The 12927-nt window shown below is 46.8% G+C and overlaps 1 pseudogene; it reads right to left on the bottom strand.

Annotated features, from left to right (window-relative positions):
- Positions 1 to 242: 242 nt before the first annotated feature.
- LOC137361173 (zinc finger protein 239-like) overlaps positions 243 to 12927 on the bottom strand; it is a 150091-nt pseudogene continuing 137406 nt past the window's right edge.

The following is a 12927-nucleotide window of genomic DNA, read 5'->3' as shown; positions in this document are numbered from 1 at the left end:
ATCAGCAGGTAGGATGACTGAGTGAATCACTTCCCACACTCTGAGCAGGTGAATGGTCTCTCCCCAGTGTGAACTCACTAGTGTATCAGCAGGTAGGATGACTGAGTGAATCTCTGCCCACACTCTGAGCAGGTGAACGGTCTCTCCCCAGTGTGAACTCACTGGTGTATCAGCAGGTAGGATGACAGAGTGAATCACTTCCCACACTCTGAGCTGGTGAACGGTCTCTTCCCAAATTGAACTCACTGGTGCATCAGCAGGTAGGATGACTGAGTGAATCTCTTCCCACACTCTGAGCAGGTGCACGGTCTCTTTCCAGTGTTAACTCACTGGTGTATCAGCAGGCAGGATGACTGAGTAAATCTACTCCCACACTCTGAGCAGGTGAACGGTTTCTCCCCAGTGTGAACGCACTGGTGTATCAGCAGGTAGGATGACTGAGTGAATCTCTTCCCACACTCTGAGCAGGTGAACGGTCTCTCCCCAGTGTGAACCCACTGGTGTATCAGCAGGTAGGATGACTGAGTGAAACTCTTTCCCACACTCTGAGCAGGTGAACTGTCTCTTCCCAGTGTGAACACACAGGTGTATCTGCAGTTATGATGACTGAGTGAATCTCTTCCCACACTCTGAGCAGGTGAACGGTCTCACCCAGTGTGAACTCACTTGTGTATCAGTAGGTAGGATGACTGAGTGAATCTCTTCCCACACTCTGAGCAAGTGGACGGTCTCTCCCCAGTGTGAACTCACTGGTGTATCAGCAGGTAGGATGACTGAGTGAATCACTTCCCACACTCTGAGCTGGTGAACTGTCTCTTCCGAGATTGAAATCACTGGTGTATCAGCAGGTAGGTTGACTGAGTGAATCACTTCCCACACTCTGAGCATGTGAAAGGCCTCTTCCCTGTGTGAACACGCTCGTGTATCAGCAGGTAGGATGACTGAGTGAATCTCTTTCCCACACTGTGAGCAGGTGAACGGTCTATTCCCAGTGTGAGCACACAGTTGTATCTGCAGTTATAATGACTGAGTGAATCTCTGTCCCACACTCTGAGCAGGTGAACGGTCTATTCCCAGTGTGAACACACAGGTGTCTCTGCAGGTATGATGACTGAGTGAATCTCTTCCCACACTCTGAGCAGGCGAACAGTCTCTCCCTAGTGTGAACTCACTGGTGATTCAGCAGTTAGGATGACTGAGTGAATCTCTTCCTTCACTCTAAACTGGTCAACGGTCTCTCCCCAGTGTGAACTCACTGGTGTATCAGCATGTAGGATGACTGAGTGAATCTCTTCGCACACTCTGAGCAGGTGAACGGTCTCTCCTCAGTGAGAACTCACTGGTGTATCAGCAGGTAGGATGACTGAGTGAATCTCTTCCCACACACTGAGCAGGTGAGCGGTCTCCCCCCAGTTTGAACTCACTGTCGTATCAGCAGGTGGGATGACTGAGTGAATCTGTTTCCCACACTCTGAGCAGGTGAACGGTCTCTCCGCGGTGTGAACTCACCGATGTATTAGAATTAGAATTAGAATTAGAACATTACAGCGCCGTACAGGCCCTTCGGCCCTCGATGTTGCGCCGACCTGTGAAACCATCTGACCTACACTATTCCATTTTCATCCATGTGTCTATCCAATGTCCACTTAAATGCCCTTAAAGTTGGCGAATCTACTACTGCTGCAGGCAGGGCGTTCCACGCCCTTACTACTCTCTGAGTAAAGAAACTACCTCTCACATCTGTCCGATATCTATCACCCCTCAACTTGAAGCTATGTCCCCTCGTGTTTGCCATCACCATCCGAGGAAAAAGACGCTCACTATCCACCCTATCTAACCCTCTGATTATCTTATATGTCTCTATTAAGTCACCTCTCCTCCTCCTTCTCTCCAACGAAAACAACCTCAAGTCCCTCAACCTTTCCTCGTAAGACCTTCCCTCCATACCAGGCAACATCCTAGTAAATCTCCTCTGCACCCTTTCCATAGCTTCCACATCCTTCCTATAATGCGGTGACCAGAACTGCACGCAATACTCCAGGTGCGGTCTCACCAGAGTTTTGTACAGCTGCAGCATGACCTCGTGGCTCCGAAACTCGATCCCCCTACTAATAAAAGCTAACACACCATATGCCTTCTTAACAGCCCTATTAACCTGGTTAGCAACCTTCAGGGATTTATGCACCTGGACACCAAGATCTCTCTGTTCATCTACAGTACCAAGAATCCTCCCATTAGCCCAGTACACTGCATTCCTGTTACTCCTTCCAAAGTGAATCACCTCACACTTTTCCGCATTAAACTCCATTTGCCATCTCTCAGCCCAGCTCTGCAGCCTATCTATGTCTCTCTGTACCCGACAACATCCTTCGGCACTATCCACAACTCCACCGACCTTAGTGTCATCTGCAAATTTACTAACCCACCCTTCTACACCCTCTTCCAGGTCATTTATAAAAATGACAAACAGCAGTGGCCCCAAAACAGATCCTTGCGGTACACCACTAGTAACTAAACTCCAGGATGAACATTTGCCATCAACCACCACCCTCTGTCTTCTTTCAGCTTGCCAATTTCTGATCCAAAGCTCTAAATCACCTTCAACCCCATACTTGCGTATTTTCTGCAATAGCCTACCGTGGGGAACCTTATCAAACGCCTTACTGAAATCCATATACACCACATCCACTGCTTTACCCTCATCCACCTGTTTGGTCACCTTCTCGAAAAACTCAATAAGGTTTGTGAGGCACGACCTACCCGTCACAAAACCGTGCTGACTATCTCTAATGTACTTATTCTTTTCAAGATGATTATAAATCCTGTCTCTTATAACCTTTTCCAACATTTTACCCACAACCGAAGTAAGGCTCACAGGTCTATAATTACCAGGGCTGTCTCTACTCCCCTTCTTGAACAAGGGGACAACATTTGCAATCCTCCAGTCTTCCGGCACTATTCCTGTCGACAATGACGACATAAAGATCAAGGACAAAGGCTCTGCAATCTCCTCCCTAGCTTCCCAGAGAATCCTAGGATAAATCCCATCTGGCCCAGGGGACTTATCTATTTTCACTCTTTCCAAAATTGCTAACACCTCCTCCTTGTGAACCTCAATCCCATCTAGCCTCGTAGCCTGAATCTCAGTATTCTCAACAACATTTTCTTTCTCTACTGTAAATACTGACGCAAAATATTCATTTAACACTTCCCCTATCTCCTCTGATTCCACACACAACTTCCCACTACTATCCTTGATTGGCCCTAATCTAACTCTAGTCATTCTTTTATTCCTGATATACCTATAGAAAGCCTTAGGGTTTTCCCTGATCCGATCCACCAATGACTTCTCGTGTCCTCTCCTTGCTCTTCTTAGCTCTCCCTTTAGATCCTTCCTGGCTAGCTTGTAACTCTCAAGCGCCCTAACTGAGCCTTCACGTCTCATCCTAACATAAGCCTTCTTCTTCCTCTTGACAAGTGCTTCAACTTCTTTAGTAAACCACGGCTCCCTCGCACGACAACTTCCTCCCTGCCTCACAGGTACATACTTATCAAGGACACGCAGTAGCTGCTCCTTGAATAAGCTCCACATTTCGATTGTTCCCATCCCCTGCAGTTTCCTTCCCCATCCTACGCATCCTAAATCTTGCCTAATCGCATCATAATTTCCTTTCCCCCAGTTATAATTCTTGCCCTGCGGTATATACCTGTCCCTGCCCATCGCTAAGGTAAACCTAACCGAATTGTGATCACTATCACCAAAGTGCTCACCTACATCTAAATCTAACACCTGGCCGGGTTCATTTCCCAGTACCAAATCCAATGTGGCATCGCCCCTGGTTGGCCTGTCTACATACTGTGTCAGAAAACCCTCCTGCACACACTGGACGAAAACTGACCCATCTAAAGTACTCGAACTATAGTATTTCCAGTCGATATTTGGAAAGTTAAAGTCCCCCATAACAACTACCCTGTTACTCTCACCCCTGTCGAGAATCATCTTCGCTATCCTTTCCTCTACATCTCTGGAACTGTTCGGAGGTCTATAAAAGACTCCCAACAGGGTAACCTCACCTCTCCTGTTTATAACCTCAGCCCATACTACCTCAGTAGCCGAGTCCTCAAACGTCCTTTCTGTCGCTGTAATACTCTCCTTGATTAACAATGCCACACCCCCCCCCTCTTTTACCATCTTCTCTGTTCTTACTGAAACATCTAAATCCCGGAATCTGCAACATCCATTCCTGCCCCTGCTCTACCCATGTCTCCGAAATGGCCACTACATCGAGATCCCAGGTACCAACCCATGCTGCAAGCTCACCCACCTTATTCCAGATGCTCCTGGCGTTGAAATAGACACACTTTAAACCAGGTTATTGCTTGCCAGTGCCCTCTTGCGTCCTTGTAACCTTATCCCTGACCTCACTACTCTCAACATCCTGTACACTGGCACTACAATTTAGGTTCCCATTCCCCTGCTGAATTAGTTTAAACCCCCCCGAAGAGCACTAGCAAACCTCCCCCCCAGGATATTGGTACCCCTCTGGTTCAGGTGAAGACCATCCTGTTTGTAGAGGTCCCACCTACCCCAGAAAGAGCCCCAATTATCCAGGAAACCAAAACCCTCCCTCCTGCACCATCCCTGCAGCCACGTGTTCAACTCCTCTCTCTCCCTATTCCTCGCTTCGCTATCACGTGGCACGGGCAACAACCCAGAGATAACAACTCTCTTTGTTCTCGCTCTAAGCTTCCACCCTAGCTCCCTAAATTTCTGTCTTAAATCCCCATCTCTCTTCCTACCTATGTCGTTGGTGCCTATGTGGACCACGACTTGGGGCTGCTCCCCCTCCCCATTAAGGATCCCAAAAACACGATCCGAGACATCACGAACCCTGGCACCTGGGAGGCAACATACCAACCGTGAGTCTCTCTCGTTCCCACAAAACCTCCTATCTGTTCCCCTAACTATGGAGTCCCCAATGACTAATGTTCTTCTCCGCTTCCCCCTTCCCTTCTGAGCAACAGGGACAGACTCTGTGCCAGACATCTGTACCCCATTGCTTACCCCTGGTAAGTCGTCCCCCGCAACAGTATCCAAAACGGTATACCTGTTGTTGAGGGAAACGGCCACAGGGGATCCCTGCACTGCCTGCTGGTTCCCTCTCCTTCCCCTGACGGTAACCCATCTACCTACTTCTTTTACCTGAGGTGTGACTACCTCCCCATAACTCCTCTCAATAACCTCCTCCGTCTCCCGAATGATCCGAAGTTCATCCAGCTCCAGCTCCAGTTCCCTAACACGGTTCTCGAGGAGCTGGAGTTGGGTGCACTTCCCACAGATGCAGTCAGCAGGGACACTCTTGGCGACCCTTACCTCCCACATTCTGCAGGAGGAACATGCAACTGCCTTAACCTCCATTCCCACTATTCCAAATTCCCAACAAATCTACTGAAAATCCAAAAAAAACAAAAAGTCAAAACTTGTTAGGTTAGCAATCCAACGGACAGAACTTCCTAAATAAAAAGCTTACCTTATCAACACACCAGAGTCCTTTTTTTATGGTTAGAGGAGGAGGGTGGGTGGGAGACACTACACGTGTAGTGTCTCGGGTACAGCCACCACACAAATATATACCCTTTTCCTTACCCAGCAGTCCCCTGGTCCTCCGAAAACAAAAGGGAATTCACTTTTAAACTTACGCTGTAATTGACTTCCCAGCTGTAAGCCCGTTCACGCACCTCCGTTGCTATCCACGCTGCAGTCACCGAAACTAAAAGAAAGAGATTCTAAACCACACAAATATATACCCTTTTCCTTTCCCAGCAGTCCCCTGGTCCTCCGAAAACAAAAGGGAATTCACTTTTAAACTTACGCTGAAATTGACTTCACAGCTGTAAGCCCGTTCACGCACCTCCGTTGCTATCCACGCTGCAGTCACCGAAACTAAAAGAAAGAGATTCTAAACCACACAAATATATACCCTTTTCCTTACCCAGCAGTCCCCTGGTCCTCCGAAAACAAAAGGGAATTCACTTTTAAACTTACGCTGAAATTGACTTCACAGCTGTAAGCCCGTTCACGCACCTCCGTTGCTATCCACGCTGCAGTCACCGAAACTAAAAGAAAGAGATTCTAAACCACACAAATATATACCCTTTTCCTTACCCAGCAGTCCCCTGGTCCTCCGAAAACAAAAGGGAATTCACTTTTAAACTTACGCTGAAATTGACTTCACAGCTGTAAGCCCGTTCACGCACCTCCGTTGCTATCCACGCTGCAGTCACCGAAACTAAAAGAAAGAGATTCTAAACCACACAAATATATACCCTTTTCCTTACCCAGCAGTCCCCTGGTCCTCCGAAAACAAAAGGGAATTCACTTTTAAACTTACGCTGAAATTGACTTCACAGCTGTAAGCCCGTTCACGCACCTCCGTTGCTATCCACGCTGCAGTCACCGAAACTAAAAGAAAGAGATTCTAAACCACACAAATATATACCCTTTTCCTTACCCAGCAGTCCCCTGGTCCTCCGAAAACAAAAGGGAATTCACTTTTAAACTTACGCTGAAATTGACTTCACAGCTGTAAGCCCGTTCACGCACCTCCGTTGCTATCCACGCTGCAGTCACCGAAACTAAAAGAAAGAGATTCTAAACCACACAAATATATACCCTTTTCCTTACCCAGCAGTCCCCTGGTCCTCCGAAAACAAAAGGGAATTCACTTTTAAACTTACGCTGAAATTGACTTCACAGCTGTAAGCCCGTTCACGCACCTCCGTTGCTATCAACGCTGCAGTCACCGAAACTAAAAGAAAGAGATTCTAAACCACACAAATATATACCCTTTTCCTTACCCAGCAGTCCCCTGGTCCTCCGAAAACAAAAGGGAATTCACTTTTAAACTTACGCTGAAATTGACTTCACAGCTGTAAGCCCGTTCACGCACCTCCGTTGCTATCAACGCTGCAGTCACCGAAACTAAAAGAAAGAGATTCTAAACCACACAAATATATACCCTTTTCCTTACCCAGCAGTCCCCTGGTCCTCCGAAAACAAAAGGGAATTCACTTTTAAACTTACGCTGAAATTGACTTCACAGCTGTAAGCCCGTTCACGCACCTCCGTTGCTATCCACGCTGCAGTCACCGAAACTAAAAGAAAGAGATTCTAAACCACACAAATATATACCCTTTTCCTTACCCAGCAGTCCCCTGGTCCTCCGAAAACAAAAGGGAATTCACTTTTAAACTTACGCTGAAATTGACTTCACAGCTGTAAGCCCGTTCACGCACCTCCGTTGCTATCCACGCTGCAGTCACCGAAACTAAAAGAAAGAGATTCTAAACCACACAAATATATACCCTTTTCCTTACCCAGCAGTCCCCTGGTCCTCCGAAAACAAAAGGGAATTCACTTTTAAACTTACGCTGAAATTGACTTCACAGCTGTAAGCCCGTTCACGCACCTCCGTTGCTATCCACGCTGCAGTCACCGAAACTAAAAGAAAGAGATTCTAAACCACACAAATATATACCCTTTTCCTTACCCAGCAGTCCCCTGGTCCTCCGAAAACAAAAGGGAATTCACTTTTAAATTTACGCTGAAATTGACTTCACAGCTGTAAGCCCGTTCACGCACCTCCGTTGCTATCCACGCTGCAGTCACCGAAACTAAAAGAAAGAGATTCTAAACCACACAAATATATACCCTTTTCCTTACCCAGCAGTCCCCTGGTCCTCCGAAAACAAAAGGGAATTCACTTTTAAACTTACGCTGAAATTGACTTCACAGCTGTAAGCCCGTTCACGCACCTCCGTTGCTATCAACGCTGCAGTCACCGAAACTAAAAGAAAGAGATTCTAAACCACACAAATATATACCCTTTTCCTTACCCAGCAGTCCCCTGGTCCTCCGAAAACAAAAGGGAATTCACTTTTAAACTTACGCTGAAATTGACTTCACAGCTGTAAGCCCGTTCACGCACCTCCGTTGCTATCCACGCTGCAGTCACCGAAACTAAAAGAAAGAGATTCTAAACCACACAAATATATACCCTTTTCCTTACCCAGCAGTCCCCTGGTCCTCCGAAAACAAAAGGGAATTCACTTTTAAACTTACGCTGAAATTGACTTCACAGCTGTAAGCCCGTTCACGCACCTCCGTTGCTATCCACGCTGCAGTCACCGAAACTAAAAGAAAGAGATTCTAAACCACACAAATATATACCCTTTTCCTTACCCAGCAGTCCCCTGGTCCTCCGAAAACAAAAGGGAATTCACTTTTAAACTTACGCTGAAATTGACTTCACAGCTGTAAGCCCGTTCACGCACCTCCGTTGCTATCCACGCTGCAGTCACCGAAACTAAAAGAAAGAGATTCTAAACCACACAAATATATACCCTTTTCCTTACCCAGCAGTCCCCTGGTCCTCCGAAAACAAAAGGGAATTCACTTTTAAACTTACGCTGAAATTGACTTCACAGCTGTAAGCCCGTTCACGCACCTCCGTTGCTATCCACGCTGCAGTCACCGAAACTAAAAGAAAGAGATTCTAAACCACACAAATATATACCCTTTTCCTTACCCAGCAGTCCCCTGGTCCTCCGAAAACAAAAGGGAATTCACTTTTAAACTTACGCTGAAATTGACTTCACAGCTGTAAGCCCGTTCACGCACCTCCGTTGCTATCCACGCTGCAGTCACCGAAACTAAAAGAAAGAGATTCTAAACCACACAAATATATACCCTTTTCCTTACCCAGCAGTCCCCTGGTCCTCCGAAAACAAAAGGGAATTCACTTTTAAACTTACGCTGAAATTGACTTCACAGCTGTAAGCCCGTTCACGCACCTCCGTTGCTATCCACGCTGCAGTCACCGAAACTAAAAGAAAGAGATTCTAAACCACACAAATATATACCCTTTTCCTTACCCAGCAGTCCCCTGGTCCTCCGAAAACAAAAGGGAATTCACTTTTAAACTTACGCTGAAATTGACTTCACAGCTGTAAGCCCGTTCACGCACCTCCGTTGCTATCCACGCTGCAGTCACCGAAACTAAAAGAAAGAGATTCTAAACCACACAAATATATACCCTTTTCCTTACCCAGCAGTCCCCTGGTCCTCCGAAAACAAAAGGGAATTCACTTTTAAACTTACGCTGAAATTGACTTCACAGCTGTAAGCCCGTTCACGCACCTCCGTTGCTATCCACGCTGCAGTCACCGAAACTAAAAGAAAGAGATTCTAAACCACACAAATATATACCCTTTTCCTTACCCAGCAGTCCCCTGGTCCTCCGAAAACAAAAGGGAATTCACTTTTAAACTTACGCTGAAATTGACTTCACAGCTGTAAGCCCGTTCACGCACCTCCGTTGCTATCCACGCTGCAGTCACCGAAACTAAAAGAAAGAGATTCTAAACCACACAAATATATACCCTTTTCCTTACCCAGCAGTCCCCTGGTCCTCCGAAAACAAAAGGGAATTCACTTTTAAACTTACGCTGAAATTGACTTCACAGCTGTAAGCCCGTTCACGCACCTCCGTTGCTATCCACGCTGCAGTCACCGAAACTAAAAGAAAGAGATTCTAAACCACACAAATATATACCCTTTTCCTTACCCAGCAGTCCCCTGGTCCTCCGAAAACAAAAGGGAATTCACTTTTAAACTTACGCTGAAATTGACTTCACAGCTGTAAGCCCGTTCACGCACCTCCGTTGCTATCCACGCTGCAGTCACCGAAACTAAAAGAAAGAGATTCTAAACCACACAAATATATACCCTTTTCCTTACCCAGCAGTCCCCTGGTCCTCCGAAAACAAAAGGGAATTCACTTTTAAACTTACGCTGAAATTGACTTCACAGCTGTAAGCCCGTTCACGCACCTCCGTTGCTATCCACGCTGCAGTCACCGAAACTAAAAGAAAGAGATTCTAAACCACACAAATATATACCCTTTTCCTTACCCAGCAGTCCCCTGGTCCTCCGAAAACAAAAGGGAATTCACTTTTAAACTTACGCTGAAATTGACTTCACAGCTGTAAGCCCGTTCACGCACCTCCGTTGCTATCCACGCTGCAGTCACCGAAACTAAAAGCAGCTTTTTCGGGAGCAGCTTGTGAGCGAGTGAGCAGCTGGGAAAGTCCGTTTGAAAGTAAATTTAATTTCCTTTTGTTTTTCGGCGGAGGCCAGGGGGCTGCTGGGTAAGTAAAACACTATATATTTGGGCGGTTTCTGAACCCGAGACACCACACTTGTAGTGTCTCCCACCCGCCCTCCTCCTCTAACCAAAAAAAAAGGACTCGGTGGGGTGTTTATAAGGTAAGGCTTTTTCGATTTCTCTGGTTTTATTGTGATTGGTAGAAACTTTTCGTTCCTTTTTCATTTAACTAAGTTTAAACTTAAGATTATAAATGGCAGGAGATCTCAGACCCGTATCATGCTCCTCTTGCTCAATGTGGGAGCTCAGGGACATGGCTGATGACCCTGGCTCCTTCACGTGCAGGAAGTGTGTCCAACTGCAGCTCTTGTTCGACCGCATGACGGCTCTCGAGCTGCGGATGGACTCACTTTGGAGCATGCGCGATGCTGAGGAGGTCGTGGATAGCACGTTTAGTGAATTGGTCACACCGCAGATTAGGATTGCTGAGGGAGAAAGGGAATGGGTGACCAAAAGGCAGAGAAAGAGCAGGAAGGCAGCGCAGGAGTCCCCTGCGGTCATCTCCCTCCAAAACAAGTATACCGTTTTGGATACTGTTGAGGGAGATGGCTCACCAGGGGAAGGCAGCAGTAGCCAGGTCCATGGCACCGTGGCTGGCTCTGCTGTTCAGAAGGGCGGGAAAAAGAGTGGAAGGGCTATAGTCGTAGGGGATTCGATTGTAAGGGGAGTAGATAGGCGGTTCTGTGGTCGAAAACGAGGCTCCCGAATGGTATGTCGCCTCCCAGGTGCACGGGTCAGGGATGTCTCAGATCGGCTGCAGAACATTCTAAAGGGGAAGGGTGAACAGCCAGTTGTCGTTGTGCACATAGGCACTAATGATATAGGTAAAAAACGGGATGAGGTCCTACATGCAGAGTTTAGGGAGTTAGGAGCCAAGTTAAAAAGTAGGACCTCAAAGGTAGTAATCTCAGGATTACTACCAGTGCCACGTGATAGTCAGAGTAAAAATGAAAGAATAGTCAGGATGAATGCGTGGCTTGAGAGATGGTGCAGGAAGGAGGGGTTCAGATTTTTGGGACATTGGGACCGGTTCTGGGGGAGGTGGGACTATTACAAATTGGACGGTCTACACCTGGGCCAGACTGGAGCCAATGTCCTTGGAGGTGCTTTTGCTAACGCTGTTGGGGAGGGTTTAAAATAATGTGGCGGGGGGATGGGAACCAATTGAGGTCAGTTGACAGTAAGGAGGTAGTAACAAAAGCCTGTAAGGAACTAGATAATGAAGTCAGTGTGACTAAGGGGAAGAACAGGCAGGGAGCAGATGATGAATATAAAGGGACTGGTGGTCTGAGGTGCATTTGTTTTAATGCAAGAAGTGTAGTAGGTAAGGCAGATTAACGTAGGGCTTGGATTAGTACCTGGGAGTATGATGTTATTGCTATTACTGAGACTTGGTTGAGGGAAGGGCATGATTGGCAACTGAATATCCCAGGATATCGATGCTTCAGGCGGGATAGAGAGGGAGGTAAAAGGGGTGGAGGAGTTGCATTACTGGTCAAAGAGGATATCACAGCTGTGCTGAAGGAGGGCACTATGGAGGACTCGAGCAGTGAGGCAATATGGACAGAACTCAGAAATAGGAAGGGTGCGGTAACAATGTTGGGGCTGTACTACAGGCCTCCCAACAGCGAGCGTGAGATAGAGGTACAAATATGTAAACAGATTATGGAAAGATGTAGGAGCAACAGGGTGGTGGTGATAGGAGATTTTAATTTTCCCAACATTGACTGGGATTCGCTTAGTGTTAGATGTCCAGATGGAGCAGAATTTGTAAGGAGCATCCAGGAGGGTTTTCTAGAGCAGTATGTAAATAGTCCAACTCGGGAAGGGGCCATACTGGACCTGGTGTTGGGGAATGAGCACGGCCAGGTTGTTGAAGTTTCAGTAGGGGACTACTTTGGGAATAGTGATCACAATTCCGTAAGCTTTAAAATACTCATGGACAAAGACGAGAGTGGTCCAAAAGGGAGAGTGCTAAATTGGGGGAAGGCCAACTACACCAAAATTCGGCAGGAGCTGGGAAATGTAGATTGGGAGCAGCTGTTTGAAGGTAAATCCACATGTGATATGTGGGAGGCTTTTAAAGAGAGGTTGATTAGCGTGCAGGAGAGACATGTTCCTGTGAAAATGAGGGATAGAAATGGCAAGATTAGGGAACCATGGATGACAGGTGAAATTGTGAGACTAGCTAAGAGGAAAAAGGAAGCATACATAAGGTCTAGGCGGCTGATGAAAGACGAAGCTTTGAAAGAATATCGGGAATGTAGGACCAATCTGAAATGAGCAATTAAGAGGGCTAAAAGGGGTCATGAAATATCTTTAGCAAACAGGGTTAAGGAAAATCCCAAAGCCTTTTATTCATATATAAGGAGAAAGAGGGTAACTAGAGAAAGGATTGGCCCACTAAAGGACAAAGGAGGAATGTTATGCTTGGACTCAGAGAAAATGGGTGAGATTCTAAACGAGTACTTTGCATCGGTATTCACCGAGGAGAGGGACATGACGGATGTTGAGGTTAGGAACAGATGTTTGATTACTCTAGGTCAAGTCGGCATAAGGAGGGAGGAAATGTTGGGTATTCTAAAGGGCATTAAGGTGGACAAGTCCCCAGGTCCGGATGGGATCTATCCCAGGTTACTGAGGGAAGCGAGAGAGGAAATAGCTGGGGCCTTAACAGATATCTTTGCAGCATCCTTAAACA

This window comes from Heterodontus francisci, unplaced genomic scaffold (assembly GCF_036365525.1).
Source record: "Heterodontus francisci isolate sHetFra1 unplaced genomic scaffold, sHetFra1.hap1 HAP1_SCAFFOLD_374, whole genome shotgun sequence".
NCBI lineage: Eukaryota > Metazoa > Chordata > Chondrichthyes > Heterodontiformes > Heterodontidae > Heterodontus > Heterodontus francisci.
This window is presented reverse-complemented; position numbering and strand designations above follow the sequence as displayed.